Here is a 22,527-nt window from a genome sequence, read left to right on the forward strand (position 1 = left end):
GGTGACTCATCTACATCTGTTAGCTACTACTGACTCAGATAGAACTTAGGGTGGTGACCTGTACAGTAGAAACCTTTCATTTTCTTAGTTCACTCCTTCTCAGGGATATTTTCCAACCATCATCTCAGGAATGAGGTTAAAAAGGCATGTGCAAGAGCACAGATTTGTCAATACTGACTTCTATATACATTATTTGATTGGCTCTTACAGCAGGGTTAATCTGACTCTCTGGTTGTGGGAACAGCAGGTGGCCTGGCCCAGCCCAGTCTGCGCTGAATCTTGGGGATTTATCAGTATTTATTGACTGCACATTACTTATGGAGCTCATCTTTTTTTCAGCTCTCCAAGACATGTCCTGCAGTGCATGCTCTATGACTCTGAATTACACTCCCATTCTTCTCGTGTGGTTGAGTGAGTTGTTTGGTTCTGCCTGAAAAAATAGTTCATATCCCAGCACTTGCTTCTTATTAAGCAAACTGTCCCCATACATGCTTTTCAGAACCCAAACCAAAGGTTATGCCACCAAAAATATCCAGACTGTACTACAGGAGGAAGAGCTGCAGAAAATCTACAAGCAACCTAAAAATGAATCACAGAATCATAGAATCACCAAGGTTGGAAAAGACCTACAAGATTACCCAGTCCAACCGTCTGCCTATCACCAATAGTTCTCACTAAACCATGTCCCTCAACACAACATCTAAATGCTTCTTGTACACCTTCAGGGTTGGTGACTCCATCACCTCCCTGGGCAGCCCATTCCAGAGCCTGACCACTCTTTTGGAAAAGTAGTATTTCCTAATGTGAACATGAGTTCATGTTTAGGCAAGGGATTGGACAAGAAATGTCCCTGTCATAGCTGTCCCTGTTCATTGCAGTGGAGATGGATTAGATGATCTTTAAGAGTTCTTTCTAATTCAAACGATTCCATGATTCTTTACAAGGCTCAGGATAGTTCCAGTTTGTATGGAGCTGGATTAACTGGACCAGACTGGAGTGATGGGTCAGTACACTGACACAGTGCAGCTATAGCCAAGCTTAAGAGCATCAGATAGCCCTGGGTGCTGCTTGCAGTCATTTCCCTCTGCAGCTTAACAATGCCATGGCCTTGTGTTCGTCAGGTGCAGAAGCAGTGTACAGAATGCTCTTTGAAGTGCCACAGCAGCTGCAACAGCTTCCTGATAAATTAAAGGAAAATACTTCAATCTCCTGTGTGCTGCTCAAGTGCATGCACAGCAATGAATTTTACAGAGCTCAAAATCCCCACACAGATTTCGTGTATTCATTCAAAAGCCTTAGGGAGCACGAGCCCTGCTTTAACAGCGGGAACACAAAGAACCTCTTCTTTGGGAGTGGGGAGTTTTCTTTAACGTGTGAGGGAAACAAAGCCAGCTCACCACTCATTTGAGCTCTTTCCCTACTGGGACACAGGATTTACTCTGCAGCAGTTCGCTAAGTGCTCAGCCTTAAGGTAGAGTGAATCTGAGTATTCAATGCACTTCAATAGAGCTGGGTAGGCAGCCTCCTCCCTGCACCCAGATGGCACCCATTTGTCCTAGTATCAGCCCTCAGCTGAGTCTGTACCCTAAGATAATTCCACTTTATTTTCCTCTCTTGATGAGCCTAGCAGGAAGGCTAATTAAACCCTCTGAACTGTTGCCGTTATTCATCGTTCCCTATAATATAAGCGAACTTGCTCTCGCATTTAAGATCAGGTTCCCTATAAATATCTGCCCTGTGCCTTTGCCTTCATGCTCAAAACATTTCACGCAGCAAATGCAATTAATTTCCTTGCAAGAACATCCGAACAGTGCGATCAAAGTTCTCTGCTAATCCCCGGCAGAAAGCAACCCTCAATCCACGAGCAGAACGTGCACCAGAATTTGGGGAAACAGCACGACCTAGTGTTCCTTCTGCTTCTCGCTGCCTCCTGATGCTGAACGGCACATCGCTACCAACGCTACCCCTGCTGAGCTCCTGGGAACACAGGATTTCTTTCTCCATTCTCAGTTTCTTCTCCCCAGTGAAAATCATAGAATCATTACAGTTGGAAAAGACCTCTAAGATCATCTAGTCAAATGATCGACCCATCCCCACCATGCCCACTGACCCATCCCTCAGTGCCACATCTATCCTTTCCCTGAACACCTCCAGGGATGGTGACTCCACCATTTTCCTGTGCCAATACTGCACCACTCCTACTGAGAAGTTTTTCCTAACATCCAACCTGATTGTCCCCTAGGGTTTATGCCTCTCTGCCTTTGGAACATCTTGCTTCTTTGTCCAAACTATAAAGGTGTTAAATAACCCTGTATATTCAAGATCAACATGGGCTTAGAAAAGTCTTCTTGCATTTTGGTATTGCCAGCCTTGTCTTAAACACTGGTACCAGGGATGTCACATATATAAAATGGCTCCTTTCTATAAAATGAATTCTACTGAAAGTTGCTTGTCCAGCAAGCCAGTTTAGCTCAGCATCCTTTCAGCTAAAGCCCATCAGCCTAAAACCCTGTGCGCTGATAGTACGTTTGTAGAGACAGAACTGCCCACACACCTTCTGTTATGAATATGACCTCAGAGAAATGAACCAACCACAAACACTGTAATGTGATCATGCAAGACAAAGTCTGAATCTGCTCTGCTCTCTCTCTGCTGTCACTTATATAGTCAGAAAAAAACAGTAAACAGAAAAAAAAAAAAGTAGTGTAGTGAGTAGCTCCAGACAGACCTTAAGACAATGGATCTGCTTTTGGCCAGGCCTGTTTTTCATTTGTTCTCAAAGATCTGTCCTTCTCAATGCATATCTCCATGCTGGAACAGCCCACCTGACTGCTGGAGGCTCAGGGCTGTGTGCTTTAACAGAAAGGCCTTGGATTTGCAAAGCAGCTCTAGCTGTGCAATGCTGCCCTGAGGAACAGAGTGTCTTCCTGACCTCGGAGTCGATCACTTTATTCCCTGGAGCCTGAAGATGCCCTAGAGTTTTTTGTTGCAGTCAATATAATTATAAATGTTATTGCTATTCGAGGAACTTGCACAAGAAAAGATGCTCCTCCTATATGCTCCCTGACCAGCATCTTGATTGGATGCACCATTAGTGAAAAGCCAGATTTCTCTACTGAACAAATTCAGATACATAGGAGGCTGTAAGAAACTGTTTGTGATTTTCTCTCTGGGCAAACTGTAAATGGTCTGTGGGCACTGGCAGACCTGGTAAGAAAAGGTCGTGTTGGTTTGCAGATCATCATGAACATAATGATTGCTGTGTTTGTTATTTGGAGAAGGAACAAACAAGAGTAGAGCTACTATATAGGCAGGGCTCTCTCAAATACCCTGCAGGGCCCCAGGTTTGGCACAGGGTTTCCCTACTACACCTTGCGTGGCATGGGAGTTGTGAATGATGAAGCTGTGTTATCCAACCCAGCTGCCAATCCTCTGGAAAGGGATGCCAGCCCATCTTTGTACTGGCAAGACTTCATCCTGCATTGTATAAACACAGAAGTGCATAATCAGACCTCAAAGCAAGACACAGCTTGTCCAACCTTTCATCCATGCTGGAAGCAGCAATGCTCTGACAGCTCCACAGCACAGAGCCCCGGATGCTGGAGATCTGAGACAGCCACCAAACTGGTGGAGCGGATGGCCTGGCAGCAGATAAAACGCCGACTCCTTATCTATTGCCCACACCATCTGGGAACCTCTCTCCTTGCCTTCCCAACCCTAATTATTTTTACTGCTTGATCTCAAGAGGTGTTTACGGCATGAACCACAACCAGACAAGTCTGCTGTTTCTTGCCCTCTTGCTGGCAGCTGGATTTCAGCCCCTTTATTACCATCTTCACTTGTGAATCAGATGATTGCTCATGTGATCCCAGAGTATTAGTCCTGCTTGCATCATTGCAAACATTTGGACATTCCAATTTTAAGGGGATTATATGCAAAGCAGAAGAGACATCAACTGTGCCTTTAATGCTTTCCCCTGGTCTCTCATTTCCCTGGGGACAACTCCTTTATCTCAGGGCACCTTGAAGAGAAATCAGCAATTCAACTGTACTATTTTTTTGGCCTTTAATTTCAGATACTTATTCCTGTTTGATCACGTCATGCAGCAACTCATGGAAAAAGAATGAAATTGCTCCTGGTTTCAGATGTCAATTTCTTGCTAAAGGAAAAGCAGGCTGCACTCTTGTTTGCTCTACCCTTATTTTACTCATTCCTTCAACCTGTCAGTCTTAAGGTCTGTCCCTCTGAAATACAGACTTCAAGCTATTTTAGCAGTGAGTTCACAGGTTCTAACCTGCTTTAGCTTTAATCTCATGCTGAAATCCAACAGATGGGCTTCACTGTAAGAAAGAGTAGAAGAGTAAGTCTAGAAGGCAACTTGGGCCTGGCTCTCCAAGCATCCTTCCTGCAGGCCAGATCCTTGGGAGCAGATCTTTTCTTATGTTGGTGATGCAGAAATAAAGCTGTAGATCCATGTTATAATAATTAATCCTAAACTAATAATCTATAGTTAATAAATCTGGTATACTAAGTACAGATCTGCTCAAACTTGCCTTCAGCCCAAACTGCAGACAAGCATGGAGTCCAGCCATATTCCATCCAACCACATCCTTCAGGGATGGTGATCTGCAAATGCTGAAACCTTGTGTCCACTGAGTCCAAGAAGGTGGCTTTGAATGTTTCAGTGTGAGTCTTAATGTGCAGAGGGAAGGTAGAGGTGTGGGTACATAGTGCTGGGCTGGGATGATGCTTGTGACATATGCTCTGCTCTGTGAGAGAAGCTTAGCCAAGTACAAACCCCATCAAAACTCTTTGCTGAATCAGGGTCTCAATACTGGAAAAAAACCAAGTTTGTTAATTACTGCTGCTACTGATAAATCTTTAAGTGAAGTGAAAATTATAAGGCAAGTAATTTATTTTATGTGCAGATTGTATCTATTTTAATGAGTTCCAAAAATAGAGCTTTAAAGCGGTGGCTTTAAGCTCTGACGTTGCACAGGGTTTTTTCCGTGTGAAATTTTCCAGGGTGCTTAGTGAAGCTTTCCTTCCATAGAGATACAGAATTTTTTTTGTGTGTTGCTGTGCACTGATGTGTACCCATGGGTTGAACCTCACTTGACTGGCCAATCAAGAACTTGGGATGTTTATCATGGTTCTTTTGATTCAAGCCTACATCCTGCATTGCTTGAAAAAGGGATTGTGTCAGAGTGCAGAGGCACCTGTAGGATCTGAGGCAATTCCACCCCCATCACCAGTTTTTGTGCTCTTGAATAGGAGACATACTGCCTCAATGGGCATGGAGATATTCAGCCTCAGAGACAGAGCCACTGCTGCCATGACCCGGCAAGAGAAAACAGCTGTGCAGTTGGAAGGTTGCTTTACTACGTATTGGTGGAAGCTTTGATTCAGGTTTGGTCCTCAAGAGCTGGCGTTACCCTTCTGGAATCAAAGCTCTGGTTGTTGGCAGAGACTGTAGGCGATTTCCTTGGGGCCAGGGGAAGGGGGAAGGGATGCTGTGAGAACACAGACTGCTCTATCTGCACGGTGTCTGGGGATTTCTGGATGGGCATTCCCTGTGCAACTTCATTAATATAATCAAGGCCAGGACTTATTTAGTGCTCATCCAGTCACTGCAAAGGGACTGATTACAGCCTGCTCTCCTGGGGCACCATTTCAGTCTGGGACTTGATGGTGGAGTATAAATAGCATGGCAGCTTCACCGAGGAGGTATTCCTATGTGACAAAGAAGTTAAAGCCCATGTCGAGGCCTTGCTAATTACTCAAATTATTGCTACTGTTAACAGGGCAGCAAATTATGTCAGGGAGCCTTTTAGTAGTCATACTACTCCTGCTACAAATGACATAGTCCTGGATTAATGTTGACAAAGATAATAACAAGGGGACACATTAATAAAATCAGGATGCTGAGAATAAACACCAAATTAAAAGCAAACAGCACCTGAAATATTGACTTTGGCAAAATAAAGTGATTCTAAGAGGAAGAGGAAAATGTTACAGAGAGATCAGGAATGGAATTATGTGCAGGGTAACTTCTGCCATATCGAAAAGAAAGTTCAGCCCTGGCCACATGCAGACAAGTTCTGGTGTGCACCAATTCAGTTGCAAAAGTTCTCTCATAGAGACAGAGTCTATGGGAGGTGAAGGAGAAGAGATCCCAAAAGAAAGATCCCAAGACTTGATGGCTGGAAATACCCTCTCTTGATGATACTGGAATACTAAATATCACCAGCCCATCTATTTCACCTTATTGGATGGAATTCTCCTTGTGTTTTCAATGGATCCGATGGATCAGGACAGTGACAAAGATATTTAGTAACAGTAATACAATCATTCCTCTTTGGAGGAGCAGGATGGTTTCCCCATTTTCTAGTCTTGTAACTGGGATTGAGGGATGAGGAGAGCTCTGCCTGGGAAAACGAGGTCAGAGACAAAAACAGGAACCATGCCTGTCAAACTCTAGCACTTCTTTTTCATGGGACAGCCACTTGCTTCTCAGTGATCAGCCAATGATACGTTTAGGCTGGTGTACCCACTACAAAGGGCCTGGCTGATTTATCTTTTACTGCAATAAAATCAGGACTAAACAATAGCAACAACAATAAAATCTGACTTGTATTAGCTCCAATCCAAGTAGAGATTCAACTTATGTTTGCAGTTTCCCCTCTCTTAGCACTGAAAGGACTGAATTTCCATGTCTCATCCCAGGAAGTCTGCACAAGTGATGAATCCTCTCTTTCCAATTCCCATCACTGCTGGTGCCACAACGTTTCTCTTAATTACACTGTTGTCTTTTTTCTATCTTATGTAATCAGAGATTCCTAATATAAAAGATATCAACAGTAATTTCATCCCCATACATATAAATCTGTAGTCAGATACACAGAAACATAGAATATCCAAAGTTGGAAGGGACCTATAAGGATCACAGAGTCCAACTCTGGGCTCCACGCAGGACAACCCAAAATTCAAATGTATGCCTGAGAGCAGTGTACAAATGCTGTTCCTTCAGGTCCTGTTGCTGTCAACAGAGAGAAGTGATCAGCACTTGCCCCTCTATTCCCCTCATGAGAAAGTTGTTGGCTGCCATGTCTGAATGGTATCCAAAATATCAAATCAGGGAACGGCTGTGGCCAGGTTGGGGGAAAATGTAAATAAGGGTATGTTGTTTATTTTGGTAGAAAGCTGAACAGGAAAAGGGAGGTATAGGAGTACCTGGAAGGCTTTGGGAAGACAAGGTCCAGGCAAGGCTGACTGCTGGATAGCCCTAGTGGGCATGCAGAGTACGATGCAGGTTCTGGATGGAATGCTGTGGGGCTGGACAGGCTTCACCACGGTGACAGCACTGAGCAACAGGTTTTGATGTCACAAAGTCATGGTGTATGAAATCACCTCATGATCCTCTACTGCAACACCCAGAGCAGCAGCACCAGAGAGGGGAGCAGCTCTTCAGCTGCCCCCAGCTCACTGCAGTGTGAAGAACACGGCCATGGAGACAAGTTCCATCTGACACAACATGAGATCTGTTGTGGTCTACGTGATTCCCAGTAACCACATATTCTACCTCAGCTGCATCCTCCAGTGAACCAGGATGAAACTCAGCTGCTTGCTCTGTCAGAGGCTTACGAGTTCCATCAAATCTTCAGTGCAGGTAGATGACTCCCAGCATTTTGAGAATATTGCTAAAACAACTTGAGTTGAGAGTGCAGTAGGAAATATGATCTTACACTTGACCACATCTAGCTTGACCACATGTATGTGAGTAGTAAATACAAGTAAACCAACATGGATTGGGAAAATGGCCCCTTTGCAAACACTGCAAATTCTAGCTCCAGGAGAAACAGATTTGTCTCTTCAGTAATGCTCAGGGAGGTATATGGTAAGATAGACTGAACTGATATAAAGATCAGGTATAAGTGCAGGTTGCTTTGTGTTGCTCCCACACAGTCCTGTAGTGTCACAGCTGGGATATATCAGAGCCTGAGCTATCACATGACAGTGAATTCTACTACCAAATCAAGGTGAAAGGGTTTCTTCCATTAAGAAATGCCTTTATCAGCATTAATCAGGTGAGAAGACAGTCTTTATTTGTTTTGTGCCATCCAAAGACTTGGATCTGGGCTACCAAAGATATATGAACATGCTGCCCTAAAGACACTATGACCTGAAGCACAAGTGGAACATAGATGCATAAGGGATCCAGAGGCTGGGAGAGCCTTTTCGCAAACTTGCTACTTTAAGGACTCCAACATTTATTTATCTATCTATTTATTTATTTTTAGGAATTGGAAAGCAGGGACTTCTGGTTTTGATTTATCCCAAATATAGACACGCTCTACATGAAATCCAACTTAGTGCCATGGGCTGTATGTTCCCATCCTCTGATAGGTGACCTCCTCCCAAGATCCAGTAGTTACAAATATATTCTTAAGAGTTAAAGTATGAATAACTCAGAGGCTGATGTTTGTAGGTATTCCTTTGGTGTGTGCTGGGGGGATTGGCACCATGATGATATTCTTGTGTAAGAACTCACTTCTAATAACCTGTGTTCTATTTTATAAATCCTCTACCAAATGGTGATTTTTGGTCTCTCTGGAAGCATTTGAATCTATAATCTCATTAGCCAGTAGCAGGCTGTGTTTTTGTCTACCTACATGGCAACCTGAAAGCATTTGGAAAACTGCTGTTTGTAAAGAGGAAAATGAATAGAAGGAAAAAGCTGATATTATCCATTTCCGGATTGTATTCTCAGTTCTCTGCTAGTTTTCCACGGATTCCTTTTTAATTGGGATATTAAAATGCACCACACATCTCTTTGCTTCCTAAACCAGTGCAATCAACAGCCGAAACAATCCTCACAGCAAAGACCAGTGGCTTTGCAATAATTAGCAACAGAGTCTTGCAGAAGATGCAACAGTCCACTGCTTGCAGTAACCTTATTTTAACTTACTTAATCTTCTTAGTGAGGTGTAGATTACATTACCTCAAACCAACCTTGAAAGCTCCTAATCAGCCACATCAATAACACGAACATTGCAGACAATTCATTGCTCTGGTCTTAGTAAGCTCTGTAGTAGCAAATTAACGTGGCACAGCTGGTGCTTTCAAAAGCCTTACATTTGAAGTAACTGATACAGATTTGGTGTCCCTGCTGGGTTGAGAGGAGATGTCTGTTCATGCCCACGACTAGAGTCTGATATTATCAACACTGATGTCATTGCTGGAAGTTCATTTTTAGCTCTTACTTTAAACAAATCCAAGCACTGGTGTTACTTGTTTGTAGTAAATTTAAGAGGCTTCATAGCAATGAGATTGAAAGATTGCTTGGGCCTCCTGGGAATACACCTCATATACAACAAGCATATGTAAGGAATTGCTAGGATAAAACATTTATTTCATTATCACAACTTCATTTTAAGTGGGCATATGCAGCAAAAAGGAAAAATTTCCCATTCCCCGTTTTTGTCCTGACAAATCATGGGAGCATCTTCCTTAATGTTAATGAGGCTCTATGGACCTTGAACAGCCAACCTCTAAAAAAACCCAAAATACATTTGGAGGCTGTTACCTCTCTTAAACTGAGGTTGATTTTCTATAACTGAAAATGACATTGTGTTGTTCCTCTGTATGACACTTCAATGTCCCACATAAAGGGAAGGATAATGAAAGGTGATAAAATCTGTGCTCAGATGCTACCTAACTTGTAAATCTATTCAAGCAGCAAATATTTCATTTGAAACCACGCTTTAGAAGGGACTTTCCATTCTAAATAACTTCCAAGGCCTATAATGAAACCAGAGGTAATTGGACCTTGCCAGGCTATTTCTTTTGATAAGAGAAATTGATATAAAACACACAGCCTTGGATCTTGGATCCATTCTGCCTCAATCAGGCATTCTATCCCCCAGATGTGAAATGCAGTCCTCATCAAATAAAGGTTCAAATTTCCCTCAAGAGGCAGTGGAGCAGGGCCCCTCCTGAGACCTTTGTATGTAGCACCCTCCAAATAGATGAATTCCTCTTCCAGTTTTAACCCCTTGCCATCTGTTATGGACACTGGTTGTGATATGAGAGATCCTTCTCTACTCCCTCGGAAGATGGATTTTCCCTTGGCCATGAAGAAAGAATTTTGAATATAGCAAGATGTTAAGAAGGAGTTTTGCCTTTAATTTGGAAACACAGTAGACAGACCTGTGTTGTATTCCAGACTTTGGTCCTTTGAATACATATTAGATCATCACTAAATTGGATTTTAATGACAGCAGGTGGTTATCTGCAGCTCAGCAGACCTCCTTTTCTGCTGCTCCAGTGAGTTCTGTGTTGACACAGCCTTATCTCATTGCAAGCTTTTCTCTGGCTTTTTCTTCTCAACACTAAAATGTGAAATGGTATTCAAGTCTCATGTTTGCATCTGGGAGACCCTGTTGTGTTCTGTGGGTACCTCTGGTGTTTATGGCATAGGGAGGTTGGACTGTTTCCTTGTGCGACCTGACGTGAGGGCTGGGTAGAAAAAAATCCCTTTCAGAGAGAATGTCGAGGGTTTAGATTTAGATCCTGTTGTTTTTCTGCTGGAAATGAAACTTATGAAACCTCTGGCCCTTCCTACAGGAGCTTAGAGAGGAGGAGTCCCCAGGTCAGCACTGCAAGGCCTGTCTGTGCTTTCAGCTAATCCTCAGGCCCTAATCCCCCGTCACTCTCCTTCCTACTGCCTGTCCTGGGAAACCTCCTGAGGAGATTTTTGTCAAAACAAGCATACACTGACAAATTCTGGCCTTGACAACCTGCCATTTCTGACAGCACATCCCATGGTGACTCCTGCTCAACTCTAGTCAGCCTGCTTTGACAGTGTCTGTGGGGAACTGGCAGGGAAATGTCTCCACGCAGTTATTAGCAACTTCTGGTCCAATACAGAAAGCAGTCATCTACGTCCCAGACATCTCTGCATGCTGTGTGGCAGGGCACTGCATTCCCCAGGCACAGTGCCTTGTCTCACAGGCCCTGCTACCAGCCACTGTGCCACCAGAAAAGGGGAGGACAGGAGTAGCTAAATGTCCATCGTCAAATGTCTCCTGCCCTTGGAGACACCAATGGTCGGGCTGGACAGGCCTCTGAGCACCCTGCTCTAGCTGTAGGTGCCCCTATTCATTGCAGGGGAGTTGAACTAGATGGCCTTTAAGGGTTCCTTCCAACTCAAATGATCCTATGATTCTATGAAATCAAGGGACTACAGACACTGAGCTGAAGACTTCCCACCCTATCCAAGCAGCACATGCTGGATGTCTGGCATGCAGCAGGAAAGCCAAACTACTTCTCTTGTGCTTTGGGCAAAGCTGGACCTCTAAATAAATTAAAAAATAGAGCAATGACTCAATGACCAAGTAGAGGAAGAAGCAAGCTTTTGTATCCCTGCAGAAGAGCTGGCAAAGGCAGGGATGGTCCAGCTGGGCTTTAGCCTTCACATATGCTGAAGAGGCACTGTCTGCAAACAAACTCTGGTCTCTTTTAGATAGATGTTCCTTTATCAGAATTGCCTTTTATTTTAGGGTATAATTCTGGCATAAGCAGCTTGATCACTGATTTTTCACTGAGTCCTCCCAAAATGTGGTTTCTAACTCATTTCCCTTTACTTACTGCCATCTAGTGAAGCTTGCTGGAAAAACAATTAAGACTTCACTCAAAAAAACCCACCACCAACAACAAACAGACACAAAAAAACAAAAACAAAACAAACAACAACAAACAAAAACACAACCCAAACAAAACCAACCAAAGAAATTAAACCAAACCCAGCCCAACCAATCAACCAACCAACCAACCAACCAACCAAATAATAATAATCCAGATTAAAATGAGGAACATTTCTTTTAGGCAACAGTTGTTTCAGACAACTCCTGAGTGTAAAGCAGTGAGAAAGAGAGATGGGAAGATGCTTTGTTCACATCTGAAACTTTAAAGTTTCTGAAAATTTTAGCAACTCTGAAGAGAAGATTTTAGATCAATGAGTGGTTTTACCCTGCATGATTTTAGCTTGTGTGATCATCTGTGGGCATCCTACCAGTATAAGGAACATCAGGTTGGACATTAGGAAGTAATTCTTTTCTTAGAGAGTGGTCAACCACTGGAAGGGGCTGCCCAGGGAGGTGATGGAGTCACCGACCCTGGAGGTGTTCAAGAAATGTTTAGATGTTGTATAGAGGGACATGGTGTAGTGGGAGCTATTGGTGAGAGGTGAACAGTTGCACTGTATGATCTTCGTGGTCTTTTCCAACCTTGGTGATTCTGTGATTCTAAGAAGGTCCTGGGCAGCTGAAAGCACAAGCATTGTGTGCTGAAATAAACAGTTGCCCAAGCCAGGCCCACGAAAGTAAATGTCAGGCTGGAAACAAGAGTCCTGTCTGAAGAAAGCAGTGATGGCAGCCTGCTAAGGGCTAGAACACACCCAGAATCTCAGTGCCTCAGACACATAAAAGATGTTTGCCATGCAGAGCTCTTAATCAGAAAGCTTTTATTATTAATGAAGAGCTTAGCAAGCTGCATTAAATCATTCAGTGTGTTTTGCTTCTGATATATAAAAAGATATATTTTTTACCACGCTTCACTAAGAAATAGCTAATTGTTAAAGGAACATGACATTTCTAACCAGCACTTGCACTGAATTCAGTGTATCTTGAGATTCAAGCTGCAAGTATACCAACAGTCCTCTCCTTGCATGCTGACTGAGGAGTTATTGTAGCACCCAAGCAATGAAACTAATAGGAGTTCATCTGCTTGAAAAATACACAACCAGTAATATTGTTCCACAAATATTGGTCAAGCTCTTGTTTGGCATATTATGCAACAGTCCAGACTGCAGCAGACTTATCACAGAATCACAGAATCATAGAATTGCTTGAGGTGGAAGGGACCTCAAAGAGTATTCGAGTTCAAAGCCCCCTATCCTGGGCAGCCAACCACTAAATCTGGCATTTGATCAAGTTGCCCAGTGCCCCATGCAACCTGACATATTATATGACATATTTTTCCAAAGCAATGGGACAAATGAACTTAAAGCATAGATGAAAAAACCAACCGGGAGCAACCTAGTCCCCAAAAAGTCAAGCAAAAGTTAAAGGTACTGAGGACGTTCCAGGAGGTGTCTGTGTGTCCAGATCATGACAGATGTGGTTGGGAGGCTGGTAGGAGCTCCATGAGAGGGGACAGGGTGGTGAAGTGTTCCCCTTTTAGCTCTTAGCTTTGAAGACAGACCCAAGTCTTGAGGTCTTGATATTGAATGTTCTGGAGCCAAGTATTATCTTTTCTCACGGTCAAGTCAAAAGAAGGGGTGATTGTTGAGGTGGAAGGGTGGATCTGCTTCAACTGTTTTGCCAGTTGGACTGAAGCATTCTGGCCTTTTTTTTTGCATATTTTGCTTTGTACTGTTATTTTAAGCAAAGTCAAATATGCTCAGAAACGAGGGCTCGCAATAGATGAACACATAGGTAAACGTAATCAATGCAAGACAAATGTTCTATGCTAAGTTTCTACAAAAGGATAGTTAATATTTCTCTAAACCTGGCAGCTATCGGATGTATCATCAGATGGTGAATGGGTTTTTAAGCTCACTCTATATTAGCACATACACAGAGTCCAGCCACAGCCAAATGCTGTAAACATGGGCTGAGCCCCATAACTCCATTCCATTACTTTCACTTCTCACTGTGGTGTGGTTTTCACATTACAGAACCACTCAGGACTGAGTCCATACAGAAGTGCTAACACCACCAGACAGTCCTGGGAGAAGCAAACTACTTCTTCAGATGCTGAGCTGTTGTTTAGAAACAGCCTCAACACCTAAAGTCCCATTCTGTAATGAAGAGTAGCTGCTTGGTTACTGTGTGTGTATCGAGCATGATACCCAATTAAGTATATATAATGCAGTCTCCAGGTTACTTACTCCAGGTTAAGGACTTCAGGTCCTTAATTACACCAGACTTGATTCCAGTGGTTGAAAATATTGCCCTTTGGTGGGGCCTAAAAGCACCAAAGGGAGCTGCTGCAGCTTTTGCTTCTTCCAGATCAATACAGAGGGAAAGCATAATACAATTACTGGTGGATTAAATTGGAGACAATAGCAGTATCATAATATACTGGGAATTTGGAGCATTTCATCATGAGAAAGAGAGAAAAAAACAATGTGATAAAATTGCTTTTGAGAGAAGAGGAATGCCTGCATTCCTGAGATACCTTACAGATACTTTCTCATAGGTTATTAAGGGCACAGTTCACCAACTTTCATTTCTCAGTCTGACCTATCCTCAACAGTCCATAGGATTCACCTCATCATTTTTTGCTTGGAGAGAGTATTTCCATTTTTAAATTAACTTAGAGGTAGGGCTTCAGTTAATTAGAAAATTTTCCTATTCCCATTGAAACATTTTGAACTCTTCTCTAAGAAATGCGTTACAGAAGCTTTCCAAGAGGTTTTCTGTTCCAGAAGCACTTAAATTATGACCTTTCTGTAAAGCTCTGTCCTGCTAGTAAAATAACAACATATCCTGATCTCTAAAAAGTAGCTAGATCTATTTGCAATGTTGGATAGATGTGAATGAACAGTTTTATCTCCAGAAAGGTAGAAAAAATAGTAAATATGCTAAAAGGTTTTGCCAGTATAAACAATATGTATTTTTAAGACTCCCTGCTGCCTCAGCACCGGTGATATTTTAATAGCTTCTCAGCATTCCTTTACGTGGAAGCTGCTACAATGTTTGGAATAACCATCTTTAGTTAAATGGAAGGTCATTGTATTTTCTCATGTGCCAAAAGTTTTCCAAAACATTCCCTTCTAAGGTCAGTCCAGTCTGTTTCCTTTGACCCAACCAGACCCTTACGTGTGTGCTTTAAGGGGTAATTCATCAGTGGACTTAACAGTACCTAAGAGCAAAAAAAAAAACATGTCATAAATAGATTTATTAAGGAACAGTGGCTGTGTTCACATCTTTGTCTCTTTCAGTTTCTCCCCTGAATTTCTTGACAGATTATATATATATTTTTGCTGCTGCTACAGCTCTAAAAGCAACATCCTTAATGAATTAACAATATTTTTATTATCTGGAGCTATGGAGTGTGTTCTTTAGAAAATAGCCCGAAGAAATGTCATCTTTCTTCTCTGCATCACTTCAACCTCTTATTGGCAAGGCACAGCATTTTCAAGGGAAGGAACTGACCCCACTAGCCCCTGCAGATCTGCTGGGGCACTGGTGTAGGGGAGAAAGATGTTATTTCATAGACAGCTATGAGGCAAACAGCTTCATCAGTGCTGTAGTCATCTTCCATCATTTGCTTTTGGAAGCACTGTTGCGGGGTGCAGAGCCTGACATCTCATCCTGCAGCTCATCTCCATCCCCGCTGCTCTTCGCCCTCCACTGGGAACAGCCCTCTGTCTCTGCTAACCTTGAGAAAGCCGACTCAGCACAAATTCCCCATGTCCATTTCACTGAGAAAAGGCAATACCAAATACAGATAATAGCCCATTTATGTTGACTCTTGTTTTCCCATCTTGTAAACACCCTCTGAATTTATATTCCCGTCATTTTCGCTATAATACTGTTCCCTAAGCCATAAAAAGAACAATTCTAAGCTTCTTGACAGCTAATATTTCTGCTGAGCAATATTAATGCATTGTGAGTCTGACCTTAATACTGATGCACGGCAGTCTGATCCTACTCAGTACTAAGTTCCCACTGTGCATCTTAACGTACTCTCAGGTGCATGGAAGGGAAGATGCTCAGCAACCAGCAGGATCAGACCCCAGAGAAGAGGTAATGGCACAAAACACACCTGAGATGCTCACTGTCACTCTAATGCAAAGGTGAGACATGCACTTGCAGGAGCTGAACTTGGCAATGCATCCTCTTGGGATAGATCTCAGCAAGAAAATAAAAAGCTTTACATCTTCATGCTGCTTTGAGGGAAAGCAGGGGTCAGAAGAGAGATCTATGCAAGGCGTAATTCTAACTGATCATCCATGGGTCGCATGCACTGCATCTATGAGCTGTGATCTCCTTTGGCTGTATGATTCATTTTCATGTTAATCATTGCATCTGCAGGAACAGTGTTCTTAATAACTTCGCAGTGTTCACGCTATGGGAAAGCCATGATGATATTTGGTATTACTGTCTTAAAGAGCAACAGGCATCTGTTAAACAAAAGCAGCAATTAGGAGCCATAAGCACACACGCCCCTCCAAGTCTGCTGTATTACATTTGTTTCTCCAGTTATACAGGAGATATCTCAAACCCCAAACTGTAATTTACACAGACACATCCCAGCCTGGTTTCATTTCAGTGCCTCTTGGGCTAGCAGGGGAAAAAAATCATCAGAAAGAAAACCAGAGAGCTCCACTGTCTGACAATACATAAAATTCATCTCTGATTATTCTTGCTTTGTTCAGCTTGATGCCAAGATGCTTTGAAGTACTTAGGGGAATGGCTTTAAACTAGAAGAGGGGATATTAGATTAAATATTAGGATGCAATTCTTTCTGAGGGTGCTGAGGTACTGGCACAGCTTCCCAGAGAAGCTGTGGGTGCCCCATCCCTGGAGGTGCTCAAGGCCAGGTGAGATGGGGCCCTGGACAGCCTAAGCTAGTGGGGGGCAGCCAGCCCATGGCAGGGACTGGAATTTGATCTTTAAGATCCCTTCCAACCCAAGCCATTCTATGATTCTATGATACTTCTAGTGCTGTGTACTGTCTACAAGTCATGATCCTGGAGAGGTTCAAAAGCTGTGCTTTGCCTCTGCCCTATCCTTTTCTCACCTTTTTTATTTGCTAAAGGTCAGCATTCTTCAAGCACTGAAGACTCAAGCTAGGAAGGCAGAGCCGATCAAGACTTTCCTGGAGGATTTATCCTTCTTTCTAAAGCATCTTAATGGAATCAAAGCCATTTAAAATAGCTTTGCTTCCTGGCTACTCAGCACTGACTGATGAAAGTCAGTGAGGTAACGAGAAGTTCAGCCAAATGAGAATTAGGATTTCCAGAGTTGCTTTGTGTCAGTAAGGTTGGCTCTGCTTGGTCAGCTGCCTGGTGTCCACAGCAGTCACCAGGGCTGGGAGAGCAGAAGTCAACCTCCCCAGAGTAGCTCCTTTTCTAACCAGCTTCTGGGAGCCTCCAAATTTTGCAGAAGACTAATATTAAAACCTATGTTTCCTGCAATAAGCTGCTTCGTTGTTTAGTCCATCTTACCACCTCCTGTTTAAGGTAACACCCAAACTGTCTGCCTGAACAATCCATTAGAAAGTGCAAGCTGCAGGCAGAGTTGAACACATTTGGGTACTTCAGAATCATAGAATCATTTGAGTTGAGAGAGATCTTTAAAGGCCATGTAGTCCAACTTCCCTGCAATGAACAGGGACACCTACAGCTTCATCAGGTGCTCAGAGCCCCATCAGCCTGACCTTGAGTGTCTCCAGGGATAGGGCATCCATCACCTCTCTGGGCAACGTGCGCCAGTGCCTCACCACCCTTATAGTAAAAAACTTTTTTCCTTATATGCAGTTTAAATCTCTCCTCTTTTAGTTTGAAATCATTTCTCCTTGCCCTATCACAACAAACCCTGCTAAAGAATCTGTCCCCTTTTTTCTTACAGCCTTCCTTTAGATACTGAAGGGCTGCTCTCAGGTCTCCCTGGAGCATTCTTTCTTCCAGGCTGAACAGTGCCAATTGGAAGAACTCACAAAATCCTCACTTTGGAGGAATTCATGGATTAACTCCCAGTCAAAAGCACTATAGCATTCTCCCTTCATGGTCTGCAAAGTTAAATCACTCTAGCATCTTTAAAAATCCCCACAGCAAACAGAAACTCAGCTATAATTTTCTCAGACCTCCAGTAAAGGAGGCAGCAGGCAGAGAGCATCAGACTACAAATGTGGCACTCCTTTCTGACTGGGATGGATGCTGGTTGTGGGAATGAATGGCTGAATCGTGGTTTCTGGAGTTTGCTGCAGCTTTTTCTAGAGAAAAGAGCACAAGCTCAGGATGGATATGCTTATACTCAAGCTACACAGGACCTCAGACAAGTCTAAGTCTTCACTGTCCCATATCTGACCTCACTAAGCAAGTGACACACTGGGGAAATATTTTCTTTTTCCCCATTAACTTCGGCCACAGCATTGCCCACTGCTTGCTGATGGCAAAGCCCGGGGCTGCTCACCTTGCTTTTCATAACAGAGCTTTCAGCATTCAAAATCTGTGCCTCCATAGTGAGAGAAGCAGCAAAGGGAAGGGCTGGATGCAAACAAATTGGTTCACGCCAGCATACCTGAGCTTTGGGCACGTGGCAGCAGTGCTGATGTGAGGTGTCCTGGGTGTTATCACATGCAGGCTACTCAGAAAGTGCCAAGGCAAGAAGGGAGTATGCGTAGTCCTTTTCATTTGGGTACAGACACCTCCCCATTGACACAGAAGTTAAGGTCCATGCCTTAGGCTAGAAATTTAAATATATCAACAGCCATCTGCCTGGCAAATGTTTGCACACTTGATTCAGGTGGAAAAAAGGTGACACCCTGCTTTGAGGGTCACCTTTCTGAGCTTCAGGCTTATGCAAAAGACTTTCTTTAACATATCTCAAGCACTTTGGAAAACCTTTGTGCCAATGGCTGCCATTTTTCTGATGAGTTTGGAGATTTCTGCTTGGTCTTCATTTTTTATTTTGTACCCTCATTACTTCAGTGAGTGCTCTGAATCAGGTTGCCTGCAACTTTCCCTGCTTTCACTGCTTATTCACTAGGATCTTCAACTGGGAAGTACAATTCACGTCTAATAGTAGCAGGTAAAATTGTAAATGCTGAAATGTCAACTGTCATCATAGAATCAGAGTCGTCTGGGTTGCAAGAGACCACTGTAAATCAACTGTAAGTTAAAGGTTTGGTTACATGTATTCAGATCTCTGCACTCAGGAGCTGTGCAGCACTCTGCTGTCCTGAAACGGCATAGGGCTGTTGGCTTTCTGCCTCACAGCTGGAGGCACATGAGCGTTAAGCTCAGCCTGGGTGATCCCCAGAGCTCTCCCAAGGCCAGGTGTCCCATTTACCCTTCACCCTACAAGAACGAGGATGTCAGTGCTGCTAGCCTTGTGCAAACTGGATATGAAAATTAGTTGGCTGTATTCTTTAATGCTGAGGTGGCTCCATTATGGCATCTGATTTGCATGCATGCTGAAGGCTTTTCGCATCATCTCTCCAAGCTAGAAACACTCATAACTACAGCACTGAAGCCTGGGATACAGGGTCTGAAGATTGTTGTAAAAAAAATATCTAAGGGTGCCAACATCCACATCACACTATTGCCAGGCTGACAGTAACACTCTCCGTGGTAGTTATTTCTGAAATGCATCTCATGGGAGCGAAGAGAGACAATGAGGAAACTGAAGAGCAGTGGAAGAGATATGGATGAAAGCCTCCATTAAACCCACTGTGAAGACATGCTGTGTTCTGCATTTAACTTAAAAGCTCTCTTCAACTTTCCTATGTACCATGTTAGAAAATAAAGCTGTCAGATCTGCTTATGAACTACATGCTATCCTATGAAACACATTTTCTTTGTTCACCAGGATGCTTCAATTTAGCAAGTCCTTGTTCTATTATCTTCACAATTTTATTGACATTTCTAGAGTAAAACCCATCATAATTGGGTGGGGTTTTGAGGTCTCACAGCTGACAGGTAGGGAGAGCACTGAAGGTTTGAAGGATGCCATGGAGCTACATCTGAGTTTCATGCCAGATCTTAATTTTGGGTTAAGCAGATGTATATTGAAATAAAAAGCACTTGTGACACTTAGTCCAACTTCTGTTCCCCTCCTGCTCCCTCCATGAAGTACACAAAGAGCCCACACTTAAGTTAAGTAGTTCAAATACTCCTGTGTTCAGTTCAGAGTACAGCTGTCTTACGCTCTTTGTTTGCTGAGGTCAAAACTTTATCCCCTCTTTGGAAGTGCTGTGCTCTTAGGACATCAAAATTTCATAGCTAACACCACTGAGGTGTCATAGCTGCCACCAAAGAGGTATCCCCTTCTTTGATTTTATTTTGCTCATGTTCTGTCTTACGTTCATGCCACTTCCTGTCCATAAGTGTGGCATTCCCCAGCTTCTCACTGAGACTAAGACTTCAAAGCCAGCAAGAAACCAAGGTGATTTTTCTACTTTTCTACTGGTTAAGAGTGTTCTGCCGTTTCAGTGGCCTGATGAGTACCTGAGCATCAAAAAAGGGGCTGCAGAGACAGCACAGGAGTAGAGGGAAGGTCCTTTGTGATAGCAGCAAGACAACAAAGCTCCAACCTCCTTGTGAAGCCTCATCATATCATAGCTCAGCTGTGGGCACAGAGGCGGGATGAATCTGGGCCAAAATCTATTAAAGGCACAACCTACTAGAAACTGATCTAGATATCTATTTTGTCATTCCAAAGAAATAAAAATTACTGTGCAAAACAAGCTTCCAACCAGCAGGTTAAAGAAACTAGTCAGGGGTAAAGGGCTGTTGATGAATAACTTCTATGATAATTTTGCTGGGAGAAATTTGATATCAGAGGAAGTAGTTTTTGGAGCAGAATGGAGGAGGGTAAGCTGAAGTACTCAGCATCAGATAATGAGATGCAATTCAAGAGCTAACAAGTGTTTGTGAATATTCTGAATATCTAAAAGCTTTAAACTTTAGTGTGACTAATTCTGAATCACGTCACTTGCTCTTTGCTGAATTTCCTTTTTAGAAGGAGAAAATTAGAAGATCACTGCAACTAATCAGAGATGTCAGCATTTTTAAGGTGGGTCCTCCATTGGTCTAAAACAGCTGTGTGTCCTGTGGCTGTAGTGGTGATGGAAGCGAGGCCTCGTACAGACTGACCCACTGAAGTTTGTTAACATAAGGTGTCTGTTGAATAATTGGGCGTCAGTAATGCATTACTGCAGGGAAGAGCAGATGATAATGCCCTGACCATGGCCAGCATCCACCTGGCACAGTGCTGAGCAAGATCTCTGCAAGATTTGGCACCATAAACAACACAAGAGGTGATGGATGGCACTTTGACTTGATCAGTAGCCTCTGCCATAGCCCTGTACAGTAATCAAGTGGAGTACCTCAGTGACAGAATCATAGAATCGTAGAATATCCTGAGTTAGAATGGACCTACAAGGATCATGGAGTCCAACTGCTGTATAAGATGATGCTGACTTTGATCACGGGCAAAGCTATGAAGAATACATCTGTCGGTGTTTTTCAGTCCAGATACCTATCCTTAGTAATGACTTCAAAGATGGCAATGATCACCGTCCTTCCTAAACACCCTGCTGCAACTTTTCACCTCTCCAAGTACTGTCTTCTTCAAGGAAAATATTACAGGACTTTGAAATAGGAATATGCACATCAGGTTATGAACAAGCTGAGGGCTTGGAAGAAGTGTAATTTTCACATAGGCTTACAGAGCTTTGGAGGCTTTGAGCTTGATTTCTTGGATTTTCCTAACTTGAAAATAATCTTGATGAGAAATAATATTTTTATTAAGTACATTCCTGTCTTGTCCTTCTTTGGCTCAAATGTCACTGAACCATCTGGTGAAATGCAGTTTGCAGAGAAGTCCATAATGAATTGGAGGAATTTCAAGCTAATTTTAATGCCTGCAGGCATGCGAATATCTATGCACTCAGAGATTTTACTCTTATCCACAATCCTTTGCAGAACTCTCTGTGCCAGGAACTATTTACAGTTTGTTGGCAGTATGTGAAAAGTTAGTAAGAGGGAAAACATTCAAACTAAACTTTCTTTCTGGAGAGCAAACATTCGATTTTATTCATAGCTGACTCAGCTAAAAGATACCATCATGCACAGTTCCTTTTGTTGGCTTGGTCCAAGACTTCCTGAAATGAGTGTAAATATTCCCATCACTTCAGTGGCTTTAGATCAAATCTGTAATAATTTATAGACCTGAAATATAAAATGAAGACACACATTTCATCTTGTGTCCTTTTTATGGATTTTGGAGATGCTGTTACCATGTACCTCCAATCTCTACTCATGACTGATAACTCAGAGCAGGAGAAGACTGAGATCTTGGCCAGGTCTTACCTTTATTTCCAGATGTGGTTGAACATTGTGTGGCTCATGTAGGCAGCTTGATATGCGGAATTTCCAGCCCAAGTGAGAAATTGATTAAAGTTCATGACATACTATGTCACAAGGGCATCCTATTGGGTGCTCTGGTTCTGTGTTGTCACTGGCTTAATTATAATCATAACGTAGAACACACAGAGGGGTTATTAAATAGCCATACTGTTTAAGTATGCACTAATTATCTGAAGCACCGTACAAGGACAGCATGGAATGTCTCCAGTAAGAGTAGCCTGCATCTCTGGCATCCATCTAAATTAAAAACCTTCTCCAAATTATAACTGTAAGTAACTAGGCACTTCAGAGGCAGCTGGGAAAGAGTTAGAACTAACTCAATCAACTAAATTATGTGTAAATGGCTCAATTTTTATTAGCAG

General features: G+C 42.8%; 1 protein-coding gene and 1 long non-coding RNA gene across 6 annotated transcripts in view; one reads left to right on the forward strand and one right to left on the reverse strand.

The window, feature by feature from the left end:
• The window catches only part of FRMD4A (FERM domain containing 4A), a 354,026-nt gene that overhangs the window by 223,671 nt on the left and 107,828 nt on the right, over window positions 1–22,527 (reverse strand). The gene's annotated exons all lie outside the window — the stretch shown is intronic.
• LOC149919379 (uncharacterized) lies at window positions 7,583–21,967 on the forward strand. Of its 3 annotated transcripts, none has more exons than XR_016464008.1 (3): window positions 7,583–7,669; window positions 15,762–15,865; window positions 20,757–21,967. It is a non-coding gene; the product is annotated as an uncharacterized LOC149919379 (long non-coding RNA). The 3 variants fall into 3 exon arrangements; XR_016464006.1 differs by lacking the exon at window positions 20,757–21,967 and adding an exon at window positions 17,643–19,364; XR_016464005.1 differs by lacking the exon at window positions 20,757–21,967 and adding an exon at window positions 16,831–17,492.

This window comes from Phasianus colchicus, chromosome 1, assembly GCF_987193195.1.
Source record: "Phasianus colchicus chromosome 1, bPhaCol1.hap1.1, whole genome shotgun sequence".
In the NCBI taxonomy this organism is placed as follows: domain Eukaryota; kingdom Metazoa; phylum Chordata; class Aves; order Galliformes; family Phasianidae; genus Phasianus; species Phasianus colchicus.